Genomic DNA, 24137 nt, shown 5'->3' with positions numbered 1-24137 from the left:
TATGCCTATTACAATTTTCTCTGAGCTAACCCACTTCCATCACCAATGCTGGCTGTCATAGCATGTGTGTCTGAATGATGAAACTCTCACCATGGTTTCTAGATGCATTGGTGATAGGCATGTCATCTAAGTAACTTGGATAGATTAGTAGGATTGAGAGTGGACCATTTTGGAGCCAGTGTATCAATGGTGTTGGCTTCTGTGCATGGTCAAAATGATGTATCAGTTCCTTGTCCTTGCTGGTATCTACCAATCTTGACTTCAATAGTGTCCATGATCCTTTGGTGCTGAACAGCTTTTCATGGTCCTCATGATGTCTAGAGGCAGGGAGAGCCCATTTGCAATGGTCAGTCCAAGACATGAGCTGGACTGTAATATTCTGTGTCACCATCTGTAGTGGTACAGGTGGTCCACTCCAGCAGGGGGTGGGGCAGAAGCAGTCAGGGAGGCTGTGGAAACCTGCAGCTAACTAGGGCGAGGCTTGTTAGGAGCCAGACAGGAGGCAGCTGCTGGGGCAGCCCGGATCTAAGGAGCTGCCTAGCAGATCAGAGGGAAGTCTCTCTCTGAGAAGCAAGGGAGGAGGACTGGCGACCAGGGATAGCACCTGAGATAGAGCAGTGCTGGGCAGGCTCAGTGAAGCAGAAGGTGGGCTCTGGCCTGTTACCTGCTAGGCTGCAGGCCCCTGCCAGAAAGGGCCAAGATGGTGCAAGGGCCAAGGGGAAGTGGCCCAGGGACGATAGGCAGACAAGAGGAGAGAAGGAAGGCAGAGAGGCTGCTGCTAGAGGGTCCCTGGGTCCAGACCGAGAGTAGCGGGCGGGCCTGGGTTCACGCTGTCCCCCTTGCACTGCACCTGGCCATGGAGGAGCATGGCCAATACAGACTGCAACTTGCCCCTGAAGTGAGGGGCTAGACTTTGGGTTGTGGTTGGCCCCTGCAGCGGGTGCAAGCCAAAGGACTGCCGTGACCTCCGGAAGGGGGGGTGATAAAGAAGTAATGGGCACTGCCAGAGGGCAGTGTCCTGAAGAGGACACCACTGAGTGGGGGAGCAACGCAGGTCCGAAACAGCGGAGTAGCGCAGACAACAGGCAAGACACCACCCACAGAAGGCGCTCTGGAACTGGATTGAGCTAGTTCCCGGAGCAACCAGCAGTGGTGAGACCATGCCGTTACACCATCTCACCAGAGGATCAGGTCTAAGGTGTAGCTGACAGTTTGGTTTGGACTGGAAATAACCTCAGAGCATCCTAGCATGGAGAGAGGAACTTAATTCCAGGACTTTTGCCTCCAAGGCCTTGTTAAGGGGGATCTTGAAGTCTTCCAGGATAATGAGTCAGGGGTTTCTACCCACCAGTGGATGAGTCAGTTCCTCTAGGAAATCTTTGGCCTTCAGGGGGATCTGTAGATAAGTGGAATATCTGTGATGCTTGCGCTCTGGTTTCCATGTTGAATGGCAAAATTCAAAGGATTTTGTATTTCTTGGGGTGCTGTGTTCAGATGAGAAAATGTGTATTTCTAATGTGCTCACCTCTGAGGTAATTACTGCCAAGGAGTCATTATGCTCAATTCAATCTGCAGCAAGTCTTATGCCCGCCCACCTGGGGGAAAAAATATTTTCCCTCCAAATTCTGTTCTGCTCTTGTGCTGTGTATTTCCATTATATTTTACTTTGAAAGTAGCTGAATTGGAAATTATACTTTCTGCATAGAGAAACTTTTGAATATCACTCTTTCAGTGAGGTAACTTATTTGTTAAGGAAGAAGAAAAAATTTGCTGTCTTTTTTTTTTTTTTTTGTCTACAGCCCAGTCTGTTCCCTGTTCCGTTGTAAAAGCTTTTGAATAGTACATAACAAATTAAAACCTTTTATGCCTAACCCTGCATGACACATTGAAACAATTTCTTTTAAAAGGAAATGGAAGAGAAACCAAAGCAAATATGAATTCCCAGTCCTTGCTCCTTTTATTTTTTTTAAATCAAATATGCAGAAGGAAGTAACAAAGAAAAGCTGTATATTTGCATTAGTACTATGTTAGGCATGCTGGCTAAAGAGAGATTTCCTTAGCCAGTATGTCTAATGTTGTATTAATGCACCACAACAGAACAATATCAGAAGAGGAGTAATGCCCAAAAAGGTTTTTTGAGTTAATGCAGACAAGTGATGTCCACAGAAACCATTGCCAACCAAGCTGTTAAATCCTTTCCTTCAGTGGAGCTACAGTTTAAGAAGGTAAATGTGACAGTGTCTCATTGGCTTCAATGTTAATGAAAATGTCCCGTGTAATGCATGAGTTGCAATGCGTTGTATTGGGTGATACACTCAAGGGGCCAAATTCAAAGCTACCTGTGTACGGGGAGGTAAGTTATCCATCAGTAAGTTGGTGCAAATGAGTCATATTGATTCCAGTGGAGTTTCATTCACTTATACCAAGGCTCAGTTTGGTCTAAAGAATGTATGTTGGTAATTGGAGGACTGCTTTATCATACACCTTCCTACTTCATTCTCCCTATTTGCTTTTTCATCGTGCAAGTTTCACAATTTGCGTCACTTTAAATTTGACTTAAGGAGCCTTTGTATGCTAGTGGAAAGATCCCTTTTTGTTTTATAGTTCAGTAACTCCTAGCACATAGAGATCCAGATCCCTGGCTGTGAACAAGCAGCTGTGGAGATTACTTTAAGCCACCTTTACATCTAGTCCACCTTTTGTGATTTTTGGGCCATCCTGTCAACAAGCTAGTCTCAGGTGTGAATTAGAGCAGCCTCAGGGCTGCTTTATTTTATACTGACTGCCAATGGCTGTAATGAGCTGACCTGACAACTGGAGCTCAGTGACATAAAAGGATGCCCCTGGTTGCTCCTTTTCCATAGCTATGGTAGCTCCTAAGCCACCTACTCAGAGAGAATTCTCAAGTGGCTAATCAAGCTAGCTTTCAGAGCAGCACAAAGCATCCTTATTGGCCAAGGCTTTGTATATGGCAAAAATATGTGAAAAAAAGAAAGGTAGCCAGGTGCAATGGTCAAACTGAAAAACTGCTTTAGCAAAAAGTGTCTTTCCCCATATTAATAAAAATGCTAGCTTGGTATTCTCTTTGGTGAGGAGATTGCTCTGTGTAACACTTCTCAAGCTGTCCTTCCCCATTTTTTTTCTCAAACAAGCATTTATTTTTCACTTAAGCAATTGACATTAATGTTTACCAAACGTTGGTTGATTGCTCCAAGTATTTCTTGAACTGATTATTTCTCTGAGTCCATGAATACTCAGACGGGCTAGTATCTCTTATGGCTCTTGACCTCATAATACCAGGAAAGCCAATGAAAGCCAGTGCATAGGCTTGACGCCACTACAATAGGCCATGTTGGGGCACGAGAAGAAGGAAGTCAGTACTGGGGAGTGATGTGATGCCCACATCATCTTGAAGTGAATGGGATAGTTTAGACTGCAACAAAACACTCCATTCAGATAATAAATAGTGTTTGGCACACAGAGAAATAGTGAAGAGAGCTGTAAAGGCCGAGCAAGCAGCAGATACAATTCAGACTTGGGGAAGAGCAAAGTAGGCTGTAAGAACCAAGGGAACTGTGGAGAGGATGGGACATATGCCAGAGAAATTTCAGTCTCCTCTGAGGTGTCCTGGAGGCTATAGGAATAATATATAGGAGTATGTTGCAACCGTCTTCCTGAAAAGCATTTTATATTGTGAACATGTCTAAACAGATAAGGACCTCGACAGGGAGACAGATAAATGAATGCACCTGTAAAATTATGTGCATAAAATCTTATGTGGCCCACACTGCTGTGGTCTCTGACCACCAGGTATTTTATATGTATGTACATACATATAGTGAATGTACCCTACTCTGTGACCCTAACAGCAGGATTGAAAGATTAGGCCGTTATTTTTATTCACATTATTATAGATCCTGATTCTCTACTGTCTGAAGTGGCTGTTTGCACACATGCACAGTATGTACACAGTGGGTGTAAAATGCTATCAGGGGTGCAAATAATGACAGAAATGTGAGGCAATGGAAAATCAGGTCCCTACAGTACAGGCTTGGTCCTGCACAAGCAGGTGGACTGATGACATATTGGCACAGAGTGAAAAGTGATGAGTCAAAACGGGAATCTGATCCAGCAATAAAAGACCCTGCGGTGTGGCCACCAAGCTACTAGAGCCAAAGAAGGCAGTGTGTAGATGTGTACCTTATTTACGTGTGGAAAATCATGCTCATACCTGTGTTGCTTCAAACACACCCATCGTGTGGCCATTCTCCACCCTTTTTCACCCTTCTCTCTTGAGAGTAAGAAAGTTGGTATTCAAAAATCTGGATACTTCCACCCAGGCGGAGTACTGTACTCCTTGTGCTCCACCATGCCTACTGGGTATAACTCTATGCTCCCTGCCACTCTCTAGGCAAGAATATGCAAGAAGAAGGCCCACGTGTTAACTCCGACAAGACCATATTCAGCTTGCCTTAGTTAAATATTTCCCTTTACTTGAAGAACTCCTCATGCCTGCATTATCATTGCTGACTTTATTTTCAGTGTTTAAAGAGAATGGGTAGCCTACATAATAAAGACCCCTCTTTCTTATACCCTAATCTTGATTAGCATAGTGAACATTTCTAAGATCAGACATGCCAAACCCGTGAAAAAAATGCAGAAATTGGGCTTGTTTTTGGCCTAATTGGCTTGTGAGTTGCTTGTTGGTTGGTTTTTGGCTTGTAGCTTGTTGCTTCTTTTTTTTGATCAGCTCTCAGCAAGCAGGGGCAAGGGCGGGAGAGAGTCAGGGGTGCACAGTGGGCCCACCACAGTCCCAGACTGCATGCTGAGGGGATCTTGTCACATAGAGTGTGATTGGCTTGTTTTGAAATGGAATTAGTTTGATTTTTGGCCTATTGTGAAAATCGGGGTGCTTATTTACTGCATGAAAGTTGGCAACTGGGTCTAAGACCTCAGCTGTAATACATGCTTTAGTTTCTCATAAGAAAATCATCAAGTGACTGCATATTAAGGCACTAGGTGATGATGATGAATATTAAAATCTCCAGAATGGAGGATTAAAGGCTCTGAAAATTGTGGTTGGAGGAGTCAGAAAGAAGATGCTGAGGAAGTCCTGAGACACAACAGGAGAACTGAGAAATACAGGCCCAAGGGTCATGAAGATGCTGAGAAACACATTGGTGGGAGGCTTCTGGGTCTGACAAACAGAAGGCCTAAGGTAAATAGCACAGGAGCTGAGAGACTCTGGCTTCAGCTTCTGAGACGGGCATGGGGGAATAAAGAACACAATAAAGATGGGTCTGTCCTGAGGAGCTGAGATACTTTGGCTGAGGTAGCAGGAAGATCATGGTGTAGGCAGATGAGTGACAGGAGCTGAACAAAATTGTTAGAGGATCTGAGGCATAACAGATGAGCTTGGAAACATTGATAGGGCTAGCTCAGGCCGGGGCGGATGGGGGAAGGGGCAGGGTATTTGAAAAAGGCAGGCAGCAAAAGGGTTATAAGTCAAGGAGGAGGATGGATCAGTGTGAAACAGGCAGGAGAACTCAACTGAGAAATGACCTACCCTGCCACTTTCTGAATGCTGGCTAGGAAAACTATGTTAACCCCGAAGAGTCTGGAAAACCACAACTTCTTTGGTTTGTTGGATTGTAGGAATTAAAGTTTGAGATGTGGAGGCGCCAACGGGCAGTGCAGCCTGTACATTTTAATAAGCACTGTCAGAGCTAATCCACCTCTGTTTTGATGTGGAGTAATTAAAATAGATAAAGAAAGTTCTTGGCTCTGTCCTTTCTCATACTAGAATAGAGGTTTCATGTCACAGTGTAAAGCAGCTGTTGCCATGAGATTATTAAAGAAGCCTGCTTTATATTTCCATAGAAAATTCCTCTTTCTGCAGAGTCAATTCATTCTCGTATGGCTCATTTACACTTCAGATACACACACACACATTCCAGCTAAGGATGACATTAATGACGATAGTTTGGATGCAGCGATAGGACTGAAATCCATTCCTCAAAACCACTTCAAACCACTCTTCTAATTCAATTCATAATACAGTGCTGTGAGACTATGGCCATGGTAAAAACAATTGTTGAGAGAAGATTTCTATGGCACAGAAATTGATGACATGCCATATCAGTCATAAAACTGCCATGTGCCTGGTATACTTGATTTAATTACCCCTTTGATCCAAGGCAAAATGTGGCCCTTTATATCCCAGTCTCCAGGCAACCCAACTGAAGTCCACGTGCATACCTTCAGAAGAAAGGGGAGGATGAAATATGGTTTCCCAAGGGTGTAGGTTTGGGCGGGGAGGTTGCCGCTCCATTTCTCCCTTCTTTCCATTCTTCTGCTGACCTAACCCCTCAGATCAATTTCTCTTCTTGCCAGTCACAGCAGTAGGAAGGGAAATTGTGGAGAACAATGCTGAATGTGTACACAGTGTTATCAGTGGGAAGCGAAGTGATATGTGTTGGTTCAATACATTGCTTCCTACTCTCTTGTTGACAGCACTGATGCCATGTGAGGGACCAGCTGGCAGAAAATCAGGAGAGATGCCTGTCGAGGGTTTTGGGGGAATCTGGGGTCATCTAGGTTAGCCGTCCCCAGTTCCTATCCTTGTTCACACAAGTGGCTCCAGGCCAGCTAAAAATGCCCACTCATCCTCCAAAGCATTTTAAAGTGCTTGGGAGGAGGTTTTTGTCACTCACAAAGTGTGGGTGAGTTAATAGCCTTGCAGAATCTGGCTTTGAGAGTCTACAGGAACTACAGGTCAGAGCCTTGTCTCATCCAAACTTTTCCAAAAGTGTAAATAGCATGTCTTCTCACAGTTAATTTCTAACAGCTAAATGGTTATACTAGCTCAGGGAAAAGCAGCAAAATTGCTGGCGAAAGACAAGATGGGAGTTAATGGTTTCCATACATCTCTTGGATTCATATAGTTGTTTCTCATTTTTGCCAGTTACTCACGCTATTTCCTCTGACCCTCTCTCCTCCCCTCCAAACATCCTCCCAGCATCACTTTCCATTCAGAAAGGCTGTGAATTTTGTTACCTTTGAAGTTCTTCCTTAATCCACTTGTGGCAGATATAGTACTCCTGTTCATTCTACACTCAGTCCCTCTGGAGCTAAAGGGCAGAGCTGGGCTAAACTAGATGATGGTGAAAAACACCAGCAGCTGGTCTACACTAACAGTCCCACCATTGCTACCTCAAGTGGGGATGCACCAATGCCAGTGCAACAGTGGGAGATGTAAAGAAAAATGCCAGTGTAAAACTGCCACAAGCGACTGTAGTACTGTTGAGATTGATACCATGAGAGACGAGACTGAAAGCTGGCCAGAGCCAGAGATTCTTAGTCATTGTTACAAACACACAAACCTCCCAAAGCTGGTTCTGTGTGTGTGTGTTTTATTATGATACCTTTTTAACTCCCAAGTCTAATAAACACTACATTGAAAGGATGTCTTTGTTAATGTTTCAACATTTTACCACCTATTCAATTAAAGTGTGTGAAAGCTCACAATAAATTGTTCTGAAGCTTCCATGAAATCCTACTTGAGAAAAAACAAGGATGATCAGACTTGACATTCTTGATATTCCTAAAGTAAAAATATGTAGGGCAAGATCCCACTTTTTTTTTTAAATAAAAAAGCTTTCTGGCTTTCCGCGTACATCAAAAAGAACCAAAACAAACAAACAAACAAAAAAAGCACAGACTCAACTTATTTAAAGAGAATTTGCAGATCCCCTTTAATAGTTACAAACAATAGTTGTTTGCTTTGTTTTAAAGCAACTCTCATTTTACAGACTGTAAAAATTGAGGTGTAACTTCCTCAATTATTATTTTTCCTGTAGAATCTACTTATCCATCTTAATATATAAAAACTCCAAATGCCTACATAACACTTTATACATGCTTCCTGCTTCATATCACAGGCAACCAGGAAGGGACTGATTCTTATTTCACGTAGAGTTTTTTGTAAATAAAAAGTAGGCTTGGGAAATTCAGTAAACTTTCAGTATGGCTAGAGTCCAACTCAAGTCCTGCCCTAAACTGCCAAACTAAAATAAACACAACTAAAATTATACTGTCACCCGTATAGTTGATTTCTTAGAACTAAATGACATTTTAAAAACACATTACATAGCAAATATAATTGCTGTAGATTATGCTGAATATTATGAAATTTTCTAAGCTAAAAATACTCTTGGCTTCAGACAATGAAACGCTCTTTGTCCTTCTACCCAGGAAACTTGCACTGTTTCAGTTTGTGTGTTCAGCTGGTCTCAAACAGCAGAAAGTGGGTGGAAGATTAAAACCTACATTGGGGGATGGCCTGATAATGCTCTGTCATGCAGCAGGCCTAAGTATGATTTGCCTGTGCTCCCTAGGAGGAGACTGACCTGAAAGTCCACAGATTAAGTTTAGTGGGACCAGGATTTCATCTCATGTCTACAAAGTGCAGAGCCCTTTGGATTAAACTAATTTACGATAAAACTGCTCTAATTTCAGGTGATCTCGGGACACATTAAGCAGAGAGATGATCTCTAGGTAACCAGGATCCAGCTCCTTTAGGGGTTAGCTTTCTTTTTCTGCTCTAGTCTGTGCAAATCCCTCTCAAAATCTTGTGCAGCTAAAATGCCACACAACATTTTCAGTACTTCTGTTTTTGTACAGAGTAGTCAAGTTTGCCTGCAGGGGTGCTCTGTTTTGAAGGTATGAGAAATGATGCTGTATGTCAAAGTATCAATTCCGCTCTGCATATGTTGCCAAAAAAATCTTGTGCTAAATTGACCAGCAGTGCAGTAAGATTCCCCCCGCCCCAAGAGGCCCAACTTCTCATAAAGTTCTTCACAAACTTCTTGCTGAAATCATGGTCAGCTCATGTTTTCCAGTCTTGATTCTATCCTTGAATACACTATTCCAGTAGAATCTCTGTCTCCTAGAACTTAAAGTTTACAGATCTCTTTGCCATTGGCTATTTTCAGATAGATAATCTTAGAAATGTAGGGCTGGAAGGGAACTCAGGAAGTCATCAGGTCCAGCCCCATGAGCTGTGGCAGGACCAAGTAAACCTAGACTATTCCTGACACGTATTTGTCCAACTTGTTTTTAAAAGCTTCCAACAATGGGGGCTCCATCATCTCCCTTGGAAGCCTTTTCCAGATCGTAACTACCCTTATAGTTAAATTTTTCCTAATATCTAACCTAAATCTCCATTGCTACAGATTAAACACATTACTTTTTGACCTACCTTCAGTGGACAAGAAGAAGAATTGATCACCATCCTCTTTATAACAGCCCTTAACATACTGGAAGAGGTTATCAGGTCACCCCTCAGTCTTCTTTTCTCAAGACTAAACATGCCCAGTTTTTTTACAACCTTTCCTCATAGGTCAGGTTTTCTAAACCTTTTATCATTTTTGTTGCTTTCCAGTGGACTCTTTCAATTTGTCCACATCCTTCCTAAATTGTTGTGTGCAAAACTGGACATAGTACTCCAGCTGGGGCTCACCAGTGCTGAGTAGAGTATGTGCCTTATGTACAATGCTCCTGTTAATACAGGTATGTTCTTGGCAAATGAAAATAACTTTTGTAAAGCTTTAAAATGAGCAGAGATGATTCTTCTTCAAAGGAATAAACTCCAAAACAATGGCTGCTGGGTAATATGTTTAGCTATAAATCTGTACCTGAAAAAATGGGTCATCTTAGCAGCTGCCAGACCATGGCCTGGAGTTAGAACCAACGATTGGGAGTAGGGACTTGTGACACCCAGTATACAGAAGCTCTTCTAATCTGGGTGCACTACAGTGTGGCTTTAATTGGAGCCATTGCTATTTGTCTTTGTTTTGTGAACAGAGTATTATCACAAGCCTTTAGGGCTTAGATCTATCCTGTGCCTGTCTCATTCAAGCTGCATTGTGATTTTTTTCCACAACTGTCATATTTCTTTAGTGACTTCTCAATATTACAGCTTTCTTTCATAAGCCATGATAATGGTGATGCAGTTTCTTCCTTCTATAGTTAAGGTTATGTACAAGCATCATTTTTTATTATTGTGAAGATTTATTTACACAGAATTTAATTTATAGACTTTCAGGCCAGAGGGGACCATCATGATCATCTAGTCTGACCTCCTGCATACTGCAGTCCGCAGAACCTCGCCCACCCACTCCTGTAATAGGATTTTGTAGAAATTAAGTGACATTACATAGAAATCAATCTGAAAACATATAAAATTTAAGAGAATGATATTCTTTCCATAACATGTTTCAAGCATCCTATGGGATCTGATAGAGAGTTATAGCTCTGCTATAAATGATTTTAAAAATTCTTTAGAAAGGTTGCCATTCTCTATTAAATTCTATATGACTTTTCCATAAGGGTTGTGCATTCTCATTACCTTTTAGAGTAACAGACCACAGTAGAGAAATTGCTGGTAATTCCTCTAGCATTTGTTGAAAATTTCCTGCACAGCAATAACGATTAAAATAAGTCTGAGTTTTGCAAAAGGACTTGAGCCATTCATGAAAAGGTTCTGAAATCATCTAAATATCTGTTCCAGCACTGAGTCCTTGCATTGCTTAGTCCACATTGTAAAAAGGAGAAACTGTTTCTGTTCACTCTCAGTACTACACTTACTGTGAATGAGTGGTGGATTTGTTACACAAGTGCTTGTGTAACACCAACAGACCCTGGTTGTCATCTATTGGCAGGCAGGATTGAACTGGGGACCTCTGGGGCTTAGTGAATGAGCCTCTACCGCATGAGCTAAAAGCCAACTGGCTCTTAGCTAAGGCTGTAGAACAGACTCATTTAACTCTCTCTCTAAGTGGTCTCAGTGCCACTAGATGGGCAGAACACCACACCCAGGAGGTGTGTGGGTTACACTTGCTTTCCACTGTTTGCTCACATCTACCCCCATATCAAATAGAGTTGCCAGGTGTCTGGTTTTTTACCAGGCAGTCTGGTCAAAAAGGGAACCTGACTGTATCCAAAGTCCTGTTACTGCAGGCAGGGGTGGCAGGGAGGTGTTGGGTCATCACCTGTACCAGCCCCTACTCAGCTGGCGCCACCTCCTACCTACATTGGGCAGCTGGAGCTCCCAGGCCCGGCTCTGCAGTTGAGTCCCTCCTGACCCAGGTGGGGGTGGGGGGAAGAGGGAAAAGCAGCAAGCAAGTGGGAGGTGGGAGAAAGAGGAGCAAACGGGGGGGGGGGGAAAAGGTGGGGCCACAGGGGCAGGGCCTTGGGGCGAAGGAGCAGGGCAGGGGCAGGGCGTGGTAGGTTCCAGCACTCCTGCTGGAGCATCCAGTTTTAAAATATTATAAATTTGGCAACCCTAATGTCAAATCATTTAATTCCCAAACGCGGAAGTTGTTTTTGACTTAACTCTCATAACTCCTTTCTGGACTCATTTGTGGAGATCATGTTAACTTGTTAGTTGCCAAGAACAGTCTGTCCTTTTTAAATATGGTGTAATGGACTGTAATATTTCATGAAACTGCCTGTTCTCTGGGCTTAGCTGGCTCTAACATCAGTAAAACCACCAATTAAATCACGTAAATCTGCTCTTGACATTGGTCCATTTCTTCTTTGGTATACTCATGTTCTTGTCTTTACTATCTGCATTTCAAATGGCTTATTCACCTTTATAAGGCTGGCTTTAAAAAAAAATAGCCCTTATTTCCTGTTTCAACACAGAGAAAAAGCAGCTCGTAAGGGAGCTTCAGTTAACTGCTGACTAATTACTGCAGTTTATTTGCAGATTCTGTTTCGTAGTTCTTGATTATTTCTCCAGGCCTATATTAAGGCTGGTGAATAGATTATTCCTAGCCACCAGGATGGTTCTAATGCTTTCTTGCTCCTTTTTATTTTCTAAAAAAGAAAAGGAGTACTAGTGGCACCTTAGAGACTAACCAATTTATTTAAGCAAATAAATTGGTTAGTCTCTAAGATGCCACAAGTACTCCTTTTCTTTTTGCGAATACAGACTAACATGGCTGCTACCCTGAAACCTTTTTATTTTCTGATGCCAATTTAAATTTTATCCACCTCTAATCAGAAATAGTGGTGTTATCAGTAGTTGCTATGGGATGGATGAAGTGAAATACTTGATTTATGGAGCACCACCTTGTATTAGACTTACCACCCAAAGTATTCTCCTTAATATCTTTCCCTGTAATGCACCCCTGAGCAGAAGTGTCTCACAATGTGTGTGTACTCTACTCCAGAGCCCATTGAAGCCTATGGGATTCTTTTCATTGACTTCAGTGGCCTGTGGATTAGGCCCTAAGGACAGATTTTGAAAGGTATTTAGGTGTTGCTACACTGAATGTTGCAATAACTAATTGATTTAGGAACCTAAGTGTTATCTACAAAAGGCATTTAGCCACTTAGGATCCTAAATCCTATTTAGGCTCCTAAATCAGTTAGGTATTGCATAGATGAGTAAGGCAATGCCTAAATATCTGTTTAAAAAAAATAAAATCTGGGCCTAAGGGCCTGTTTTTCTGCTGCTGTTACTCATCTTGAATAGTACTTACTCACACAGTAGTAATAGAGGCAGTGTAAAGTCTGAGAGAATTTAAGAGTTAGGGAGGAAAGAGGGAGAGGCTGGTGGTGAGGAAGTGGGCTAGAAGCTAAGATAGCAAAGGGTGGAGGGCAAAAACAAGTGATAAGGCAAAGGGGGGGGGGAATCAACTGGCAACTGAGTTTAAAAAATGGCCAAGTGCTTTCGTACTCAGATAATAATCAAGCCAGACTGTTTATCACCATCTGCTTGTTGGAGTTACATGGACATTGCCTGAGGAGAAAAGTACCTGACATTCCTTAAGGCTGGATCTAAGATATTAATAATCAAGAACAAGGAGGTAGAATATAAACTAAGGAAACCTCAGCCCAATGAGGTTCACTGATAAAGAACCAGTTTTAGCCTTGGGACAGTGTGGTGTGGTTGTGTGCCCTGCATAGATCCTGAATGGTTTAATGTGAGCCTGAGAAGCCATTTATTTTATCTGGCTGCACCTGGAAAGAGAGCCAGGCTTAACTGACCGTAAAGCACAGCTGGCAGGACCAAGTTGATGAGTGTAAGGAGAGGAAGTCTGTAGCAGAAGGGGGCTGCAGGAAGAGAGTCTGCGGTCACATTATGGGATAGAGAGGTGGTGAGGAGGAAGTCTAGGGGGAGAATAAGGCCTGGGATCCTAGCCTGACTAGAGAAGGATGGCAAGCGGCCTGGGAAGCATAAAGCAGCTACTGGGGATGGTGCAGGCCCTGGTGGTGTGCCCTGAATCAAGGGCAGGATTTGGACTGCCAGGGAAAGGGCAAGCCCTGGGAGGTGTTCTGTGGAGGAATAGAGTAAGGAGAACTTAAGAGGCTTAAAGGCCAAGGCTAGGTAGGAAAGTGCCTAGGGAAACAGCAGCAAGGAGTGGATTTGCACAGGCCTGGGCCAGGGGCTCCAGAACAGGGGGAACCTGGGGGCCAGGCACCGTCACTTTTAAAAGTGGGAGGGCATAGCTTTTTACCAGCCATAAGGGTGAGTGATGGGGGAGGAGGGGAGCGAGTGGAGAGGAGTGAGCGGGGCCTCAGTGGGAAGAGGCAGTGCAGGAGCAGGACTCAGGGAAGGGGCAATGTGGGGGGCCTGGCCCATTGTTTGGATGCCCTTGGTCCCCCACGTTTAGGGAGCTTCTGCCACTTCTGACCTGGGCTGCTATTTGTAGGGTCCATGGGCTGGAACCTGGTGTAGTGAGAGGGATTGGGTTCCCCTACCAGTCACTGGTAGTGTGGCCTGAATCTGGAGAAGGAAACAAGGACACTAGAAACCCTTGAGGCAAGTGAATGAAGACCAGAGGCAGGGGCCAAAGACCCTCTTGTGAGGACACTGGACTGCTTTATGTTGAGCTTTCTGTTACCCCAAAAGGGGAGAACTAAATCGTGACCTGGATGGAGGGCCAAGTTATGGGAAGAGGGACCACCACAGCAACAGAGTGACCATTGGCAGGCGGTGGCCAGACCGATGGCTACTATGCCCACCTGGCCAGAAGGGATGCTTTGCAGTGAGTGAACCCCTTCACAGATAGGCATGTATAATCCCATTTCAAATCAATGGGTGTTATGTGTATGTATCCAAGGCAAGAATTTATTCCAGAGGCTTTTCAACTGTGTCATGCCTTGCTCTGGCTCAGAAATTGTGAGCAACTGCTCCTCATGCTACACAGTTTATGAGCACTGGTAATTGCCAAAATAAATATACAGGAACAAAATGAAGTCAGCTGAAGGCTTGAATATTGAAGCCTCCTATGCCAGGAGAAGTAGATTGGCCAATTGAAAAAGGATTTCTTATTGTCTGAAAGACAAGAAAGGAATTTGAAACAATGTGGTCTATATTTCTAGCTAGATCATTATGGCTAATAAGGGCTTGGAGAAAGTGAAGTGCATATGCTGTTCTTTTTTCCCTTCAGAATATCAGAAGTTTGTTTTATCTTGTTCACAGTGTTACTGAATGTAGTATGTATTAGAGAGGGGCCTGCTGCCCCAAGTTCCCTCCCAGCCAGCTGCCTGCATCTGTGCTTGTTCCTCTACAGGGTAGCCTGACCGCAAGTAAGACATCTCTGCAATGTGAGATGCACCAGGGGCTGCTGGGCTAAGCCCAGGATTGAGAGGAAGTAGAATGTGGTCTCTAATTAGAGCTGGTGAAAATTTCTGGCACAAAGTTATTTCTTTAAAAAAATGCCCTTTCCCCAAAAACTCTGTATAAAAGAAGTAGACACTATCAAAAGTGTGCATTTTCAACAACATTTTCCACAATATTCTAATACATTTAACCAAATTTGTATCAAAATAGTTTTTAAATAGTTAGTAACTTTTTTAATTTACCCAAACCCATCTTTTCTTACTGAAAATTGGGGTTTCAGTAAACAAAAGGTTTCAAAATAGATGTAGATCCTTCCATACACAGACTTTAAAAAAAAAAAATCAGTTAATTTGAGGTTAATTTGAGGTTAACTATCAAATAAACTTGCTAAACGTCTCCCACCACAGGCCAGCCTTGTATATAGTGGTGAGATCCTGGTGCCTAGATTCAGTTATCCTTCTGCTTGGAGTAGTCAAAAATTATTTTCACAGGTCCATCCAGAAATGGAAGGTTAGCTCTAGGGATGGGGGACTAGACCAGGGGTTTGGCTTTGGGCCCATCACTACTATTTTTTTAGTACATGTGTGTTTATATGTAGGTGTTTCCTTCTGACTTCTCTCCTTCTTTCTCCATCAACAAAATAAAATATTTTAAACAGCCAAAAAGATGCTTCTATCAATTTTGTCCTTTTGCCAGTTTTATCAATATGGCCCCAAATCAACAGAATGGCTGCAGACTGTGGAAGATCTCACAAAATTTACTTATGGTAAAAAATAGGTTTTAGGGAAATTGCTCTTTTTGACTGTTTTTTCATTGCTATAAAAAGCATACAAAAATATTTTCCTTTGGTATGTCTACATCTTTTTCACTAAATAGCTAATTTCCTTTTTCTTTTTGCTGAATAGTAGGTTCTTCTGCTTTGATGTCTAAGAAAAAAATCTGATTAGAAAATCTACAGTGAAGAAGAAACAGGAAACACTGTCATCTATATAGGATTTACAGTTTAACGCTTTGGCTTCCATAGATTCACACAATTTTCTACTGGTTAGGAAAATGGCAATGTGCAGACAAACAATGGATACTGTAATACTTTTTTATTATTTTTTTTTCTGGAAACATATTCCATATCACCTTCTTTCACTTCCCAAATTATCCTACAAAAATCAGCATATAAAATTAATGCTCAGTAAATTTAGAACAAATAAAAGGAAATCTCGCAGCCTATAATCAACCTGTGGAATCACAGGAGAATCTCAATTTAAATACTATGGATGGATTTTTTTTTTTTGAAGGGATAGGTAATTTTATAGTCAGTTATAAATATTCTTAGCTATAACCAGCAACAGAAATTAAATCTCAAGGCATCAGGGAATAAGCTGATTGTAGGGGTCAGGAAGGAACATATATTTTTGCACAATTCACGAAGGGCCAACTTCTGCTTTAATTTATGTTGGTGTAAATCAGAGTAACAACGCTGAAGTCAGATTGGTGCAACAGAGACCAGAATTTAGAATTATGTGGATTGTACATGAGGGCTTCACATCTGTCTGATGCATCAGTTCTTGTCGTCTATGGGGAGGAAGGCAGACATTATGAATCAATGGGGTAACTAGCTATAGAAAAACCTATGCTCCTATATAGCCAGGAAGTTTTTGTTTGGAGACTGAAATATATGCAATTTCAATACTTGGTTTTAAACCTGAACATGGACACCAAGGCCTAATACTTGAGTCTAGCCCACCTTTACAATCTCCCATTTCCCTAAGTCTTCTGAGGCCAGTTAGGCCTCTGGCACAAGCATCCATGAGGCTGTGCTGACTATTGCTGGCTTGCAACAGTTCCCAGGAACTTTTTACAACGGCTGCTGGATTGCTAGCGCACAACAGTACTCTGCCATGACACCTTCCCTGTCTATGCCCCAAATGCCTCATATGCTGCGGGGGAGAGGGCTGAGAGAGGTTAATGTGGATCCGCTATGCTGGCTGTATACAAAGTAGGGATTCCCTCCTGCAGGGGGAATCTTCAAATTCCCGAATACGTTGGCTTTATGGCTCTTTTGCACAGTCAGGACCTGGCCCCAAGCATGAATAAAACCAGATGAAATAATTACAATCCAAGCTGCCTAGCAAAAAAACCCTCTGAACACAAAGGAAATCCACATGTTAGACATATTTGGAGTTCATCCCTCAATTCGATCAGATATAAAGTGCTTTTCCTCCTCAAGGAAACTCAGATGGAATAGTTCAGCCTAATATGAGTGTTTAAAGTTAATGAGCAGCACATTCATAGCCTTTGTATTTTTACATTCTGAGAATCTTTATCCAATAATATGGCGGAGGTATAAGGTTAACTCGTGGTGACCTTTTTTTAAATGTGTTAAATATCAGCATAATTCTTCTCTATAATGATCCTAAGTCCAACAGTGAATGATTGAGGTCTGGGAAGCATGGGCCATGTAAATACTGTTCCAGGGATGGATTTTCAGGCACTCAGTACCCACTCTCAGGGCCAGGTTTTTAAAAGAGCTCAGCACATTGGTTATTGGTACAGGTTTTACGAATGAGGCTTTATTTAGGTGTCTGTGGGAGAACAGTTCTTTTGAAAAACTGGCCCCAGTTGAGGGTGCTGAGCCCTTCTGAAAATTCTAGTTCCGGTGTCTGTGTTTGCTTTGGCCTGTGTCTTTCTTTGAGTATCCCTGCCATGATCTAGGAAACACTATTTTATTCTTGTGCTCTCTGTAGCTTGCCTTGCACAAAGCAGGTGAGCGCTCTCCTTTGAGGCAGCCAGAGGGAATCCTCCTGCAGGAGGGACTTGTAACAAATATCTCCCAGGCTCCTCGTACCATCACAACCCTAAGCCACTGTAACACAACTGTGCTCCACTAGCTACTGGGAGAAATAGACTCAGACTTATTCCTGTCAGATACTGATGTTGCAGCTCTGGCACTAAGCCAACATTCATTAATAAGCCTTTAAATGCTGTGACAAGGGTAAAATTTCTGCATCTGTATGTACTATTGTAAATTTTTTCCATATCCTTCCATTTAGCAAACTCTTTAGCTTGTTTTATCTCTGCTACAGATGTATTTTCCCCTCTCCTCATATCTTTTCATTCTGTCCAACTCACTGTGGTCAGTAGAATAGGGTTATTTTTAAAAACCCGACTAATTTTTTTCCTACTGCTAGTGTTAAAAATGAATGCATAGAGAGATCAAACAAGGAGAGATTAAAGAGAGAGAACTGTAAACAGATCTAAAAATAGATCCTTGTCTCTTTAAGTCTCATGAATCTGTTGCCCACAGTACAGCTTAGTTTCTTTAAAAGGAACAAGCCCCTTCATTTCTGTTGATGATAAAAGCACTGTTTATAAATCTCCTGATGAAAGCAGAACATAGTTTAAACACTGTACTGTAGAAGATGTTGGCATCTGTTAAGGATTTTTGTGTGAGAGAGTGAGTGTCAGATGTTCTAAGACTTTTTTTCCAAATTTTTCAAAAGTTTATTTCCAAGTCACTCTCAGCACATGGTACATTTAACATTTTTTCAGGATTGTCTGGTTCTGAATTCCACTGCTTTATTTATTAACCAGCCATGTGTGTAGAAGAAAGAATTTTAAAAATCATAGCTCACATTTTTTTAGCCTTACCCTAATGCTTGAGAGGTATCTGTTCTGTAAACAATATGTGGCAGAGAGCTCAAAGGAAATGAGTAAGCCCCTTACAGTGAAACACATTTTAGCAGCTTGCTTAGCTGAGTGCTTCTTGTTTATTTGTTAAAATGCATTGCCAAATATGGAGTGAAGCTTTACTCAGAAGAAACTGCTTCACCAAGGAATTGATTCTGTCTCACTGACTCAGGGCTGTGTAGAAGAGATAAGTAGTGTCTTGGCTTCTTGAGTTATCAGAGTCACCAAATCATTACTTTTTTCCAATGACTGTCTCAGCTCCACGGAATACCTTGTCTGAACTAGCAGGGGAAATAAAACAATGATAGGCCCTGACTCTTTCATCCATTTTTTTTCAGTTTCTCATTTCCTTTTCTCTATCAGCAGCAGTGAGAAGCTTTGCTCTGCAATCCCACCTATAAGGACCTCAAATCCTTTTGGAGCACAGACTTGGGAACCCTGTTCTGGGACCTGATCTCTGGTGAGTTCATTTGCACGGGGGGTGCTGATCCTGACAACTGAAGAGAGACTCATGAAATGGCTAAAGCATTGTAGGCGGAGGACGGGAAGTAGTTGGCTCACTTTGAATGCATCCCTCTTCCCCCCTCCACACACTTTTGTTATTGTTTGTAAAGGCCTCATAGAGAACAGTGGTATTTATGCCTAGCACCACTACAGGACATGACATTACTTTTAGATTCTGGTTTTTCCCCTTTGACATATAGAAGTGTGACAGAAAGGTGTGTGGGAGAAAAAGTACAAGATCTATTGTGCATTTTACCACTCCCCCTTCCTCTCAGAAGAGAACACATATTTAAGTGTGGAGGTAACAGTGTGAGTGGTTTAAAGGTATCAGAGCTCCAAAAGGAAAAATATAGACAGTGGGTGAAATCTTGGCCTTTTGAAGATAATAGGAGTTTTGTCATGGACTTCAGTGCAATCATCCAGTGACAACAATAACATAAAATCATGTACTTTACTGCTCTGGGTGGAAACATAAGCTGCACCACTGATGTCAGCTAGTAACCAGCCTTAGTTTACAAATGATGCCTACCACCTGCAATGTTCCAGTGGTCTGGCACTTCACAAATAAGTGAAGGCAATGCAGTAGGACTTGTTCTGTTGAGCAGTTGGTTATGGAGAGGCAGCACAGCTGTGCATCAGTGGAAACACCACCTGTCAGTGGGGATGCAAGTCTCGTTCTGCTGGTTCTGCACCAACATATAACAAAAGTGTTGACCACAACACAATCACGGACAACACCCTTGTGCAAAACAGATGCCCTCAAAATGCCCTCACATGTGTGATCACAACTCCCATTGACTTCAGTGTGTGTGTGTGTGTATTTGATGGGAGGATTTGGCCATGGAGGGCTTTCTGCACAACTGTAGAGCTCAAAGCAAAGTCCCTGGCACATGGGTCAGATAAACATTATTCTAAGTTAATTAACCAAAGGCTATCAGTCATCTGTGGGTATTCACAGATGAAGGAAATACCTCCCCTCCCCACCGCATTCAGGCAAGGGACCTAGAGATCAGTAGGAGGTGAAGATGTTTCATGCCATTGGAAGTTCCTTGGAAGCCATTTACTGCACAAGATGCTATCTAAATACTTGTTATTGTTTTACAGTTATTATTTATTACCCATGACTGTGTATCCATACATGTTTCCCACTGAGCAGTGCACCACACCTCAGGAGGAGGCAGACATTTTCGTGTGCCACCCACAGAGCTGCTCATAAATTCCAAGCTACTTGCAGATGCAAAGCACACTACCCTGAGCTGTAGCTCACGAAAGCTTATGCTCAAATAAATTGGTTAGTCTCTAAGGTGCCACAAGTACTCCTTTTCTTTTTGCGAATACAGACTAACACGGCTGCTACTCTGAAACCTACCATGCTCAAGTCACTTTTTGATTGTTGATTGACTAGAGTGAAGCAAGGGGTTAAATTATGCTGCCAATTTTGTTGTTTATAATGTAACTATCTCCTTTGCCTTCGTGAAACTGAAAGGGCTCAATCTGATGTAAATGTGGTAGCTCAAAGAAAGAGAGATCAGAGTCTCTGAACAAGCCCCATAGGGGAGGAAATGGAAAATTACAGATTAAGGGAGGGTAAATCTGATTTCAGAAAAGGAAGGTCATACCTGAATAATGTAATGGAATTTTAGCTGATACCATGCTGCTTAGCTAGACAAAGCAGGGGGGGAAATAGAGCAGACAGGCACTGTATGCCATAATTAGAGTACATGTAGTTCCCTATCAAAGGCATTAGCAAAATATAAGGTGTGGAGTCATGGAAAATATGGAAAGCTGGCATGCTGGATTCAAAACTGGCTAAACAAGGGATAATCATATGCTGCTTCTGCAGGTGTATAATTGAGAAGTATCAATTATGTATAGCTGGTGCATAAGAGGATTATTGAGTCACAGAAAAGCTTTCTTTGTTTGGAAGAATTACCAGTTGATAGTTATTCCCATCCATTCCCCATTATGTAAACATTATTTGTGTATTTATGTTGGCTTTTCATTTTTGAAGATGGAAATGCATTTGCTAAGCATATTCATGTTTCAGCACTGCAAGTAGTTTAACCACTTCACTGCTGGTCCTTCATGCCAACTGCTATTCTGCTAAGTTCCACTGAAAGCAGAAGAAACAATCTTTTGTTTATCTATTCATATGTCACTAAGAATACTGTTGGCACTCAACAAATAATAAATCATAAGTCAGCAGCCGAACAAAAAGTTCATTCTGCCAATATGCATTCTGTTTTGTTTCTCCAAGCCTGAATATTAGTACAAGTATTACACAAAGACTTTGTTAAACAATTAGTATGCTTTACTATTAATTATTGAGTTCTTTGTGGTAGGGACACAATTTTTCTATATGTGTACAGGGCTTATCATAATTTAGATTGCAATAGTACCCAAAATGTACTAATTTAATAGCATGACAGTGTTAGGCCAGACTGTCTACATTCTGGTTCCTAATGGTCAGAGCAGAAACCGGAATCAGGAGTTTCGCCAAGGATCAGAGGTGTAATTGGAGCTGATGGTCAGGAGCAAGGCATAGGGGCAGGAACCAAAGACCAGACAAGGATCAGGTATGGAGCAGGAGTAAAGCAGGAACGGGGAGTTGGGGCAGGAGTGAGGCAGGAACAGGGCAGGAGCATAGCAGAAACAGCATTGGTTACAGAACACAGGAGACAGGCAAAGAACAGGGTCCAATGCAGCAGCAACCGGGAGTCTGTGTGGTTGCTCAGAGAACCCACCCAGATCACATCTTGGCTTAAGCGGGTGCAAGCCAATCAGGTATTCCTGGCTTTCCAATAGGACTTTCTCTGCGGCCTGACCTTCCAAGATTAGTGAGGTACTCCTTTGTCTGTATGTCTCCCTTGGTGGCAGCGAGGCAGTATCAGAGACGTAGTGCCCAACAGTTCCAGTTTCTAGACCAACAGAAACCAGGGACCTGCACCCTTTGATCCTTACACTGCCTGCGCACTCCTCCAGGGTGGCACTGACCCTGGCTTGCTGGGATGATATCAGCTTTTCCACTAGCTTGGGGACATGGATATAGGCACCCAGGATCTTTCCTTGGGACTGTAACCTTCCTAGTCTGTGAGATACTGAAGGCAACCTTGCCTCAGATGGGATTCAAGGATTCCGTGCACTATATAATCTTGTGCCCCTGAATCTCGACTGGTGGAGGGGTTTGTTGAAGCTGATCCAGAAAGGGATTCTCTATATAGGGCTTGAGGTGTGATGTATGGAATACTGGATAGATGAAGTGGGACTATTGAAGTTGCAACTTAAAACACTACTGGGTTCACCAGCTGGTAGATTTGGAAGGGACTGAGGAACTGATGGTCTAAGTTCTGAGAAGGCTTGCTTGTCCTAAGGTGTTCTTTGGAAAACCAGACCTTCTGGCCCACAGCAAATGCCTGACATTTGGGGTTTCTGGTCTGGAAATCACTTGTAGGCCTTTTTAGCCTCTTCCAGGTGACTCTGGAGGAAAAGTATCTTGGATATAGTGAATTCTGGACCCAATTGACAGCCTCCAGATAATGCAGTGTGGAAATGGGGATGATATCCATAATTTGAAAAGAAGGAGCTCTGTCCTGTGTAGATGATAGGTGTTACTTTTAAGAGAATTTGGTATATTGTATCAGGGAAACTCAGTTGTCTTGATGGAAGTTAATAAAGCACCAGTACTTGATTGACCCTCACCAAATGCCTGTCGATATGGCTGTGATATATGGTAGAGGTGGATGCATTAGGCAGAGTGTCTCCTGCCAGAAGCGAGAGACAAATTGTGGCTCTCGATCAAAGATGATTTGGTCTGGAAGCCTCTGGAGGTGGATGATGTGCACCACGAGCAGCTGGGCTGCTGCTTCATCCAAAAGCAGATGGCTGCAGGGAATGAAGTGGGCCACCTTAGTTAGTTGGTCTATGAGCATTCGGACTACAGTGTGACCCTTGGCGCCTGGGAGTTCCAAAACAAAGTCCAAAGTGATTGAGATCCAGAGTCTCCAGAGGTTTTAGGATGTCAAGGGGTTTCCCATGAGGCATCTTAGTACAAACACATGTAATACAGGAGTCTACAAAGTCTCAGACTTCAGTACACATACCAGGACACCAGAAGAAATGAGCAAGAGTGCAAAAAGTCTTGAGGTGACTAAAGTGGCCTGTGAGCAAGGTGTCATGGCATAAATGTAATTGAATGTGTAACTGTGATGTATGTCACCCTGTTCCATGCACTTTGGCCATTCCCTTCTCTGGGATTCTTCTCAGCAGAGGTGCCTGTCTGCAGGCATGTCCAGGGAGGTCAGGTGTTAATGAATTTACAGGTCTTCAAGAGATATGGGGTGATTCCAGTTGGGCTCTTCATTTCCCTGGTAATATTCCCCTTTATGTGATCGGGCATCTGCTTTCGCATTTCTGGTTCCTGGATGGTATGAAAGGGTGAAGTTAAATTGAGAGAAGAATAGTGCCCACCTGGGCTGTCTTTGGTTCAGTGCCTAAGCCATCCAGAGATATTCAAAGTTTTTATTGTTGGTGAAGACCTGTACTGGGCATCAAGCTGCCTACAGATTAGAATTGTCACTGTTCAAAAGAGGATTTCACAGCGAGCAGTTTTCTGTATAGTATTTCATAGTTAATTTCAGCAGGTGTGAGCTTGTGAAATTAGTATGTGTAAAGGTTCAATACCAATTGGGGCCCAAGCCTTTGGGACAAGACAGCACCAAGAGCCACGCTTGAAGCATCTGCTTCCACCATGCATGGCTGAGTGGCACCCAGATGTGTCACAATGGGGGCTGTTATGAAGGCAATCTGGAGCTAATCAAAGGCTCACTGTGCTTCAGGTGACTAAATGAACTTGGCAGACTTGCGGAGAAAGGAAGTTGGGGAGGCCTTTTGCCCCAAGAAATTCAGAATGAATCGCCAATTAGAAAATGTTGAATCCCAGAAAGATCTGCAGCTCCCAGATGGGCTGGGATGCTTCCCGTTGTGGATTGCTTCAGCCTTCTGAGGGTCCATATGATACCCTTCAGGGAGATGATATACCCCAAGAACTCAGTGGACGGCTGGTCACTCATGCATTTTTTGAGTTTCACATATAGTCCACATTTCTGTAATATTTCCAGGATGAACTAGGTGTGTTTATTGTGATGTTAGGGATCCTCATAAAATATCAATATCATCCAGGTAGATGACTAAGATTTCCCTGAACATGTCATACCAAGTGTTGGAAGGGGGTGGGAGCACTGGTTAATCCAAATGGCATGATCACCTACTCAAAGTGCCTCCAATGAGTCCAGAATGCTATCTTCCTTTTGTCCTC

General features: G+C 42.6%; 1 long non-coding RNA gene across 1 annotated transcript in view; it reads left to right on the top strand.

Annotated features, from left to right (window-relative positions):
- The first annotated feature begins 18478 nt into the window (after positions 1 to 18478).
- The window catches only part of LOC114018950, a 36971-nt gene continuing 31312 nt past the window's right edge, over positions 18479 to 24137 (top strand). The window contains exon 1 of the long non-coding RNA XR_003564131.3: positions 18479 to 18779. This is a non-coding gene — a long non-coding RNA (uncharacterized LOC114018950). The remainder of the gene's footprint in view (positions 18780 to 24137) is intronic.

Source organism: Chelonia mydas, chromosome 7 (assembly GCF_015237465.2).
Source record: "Chelonia mydas isolate rCheMyd1 chromosome 7, rCheMyd1.pri.v2, whole genome shotgun sequence".
Lineage (NCBI taxonomy): Eukaryota > Metazoa > Chordata > Testudines > Cheloniidae > Chelonia > Chelonia mydas.
This window is presented reverse-complemented; position numbering and strand designations above follow the sequence as displayed.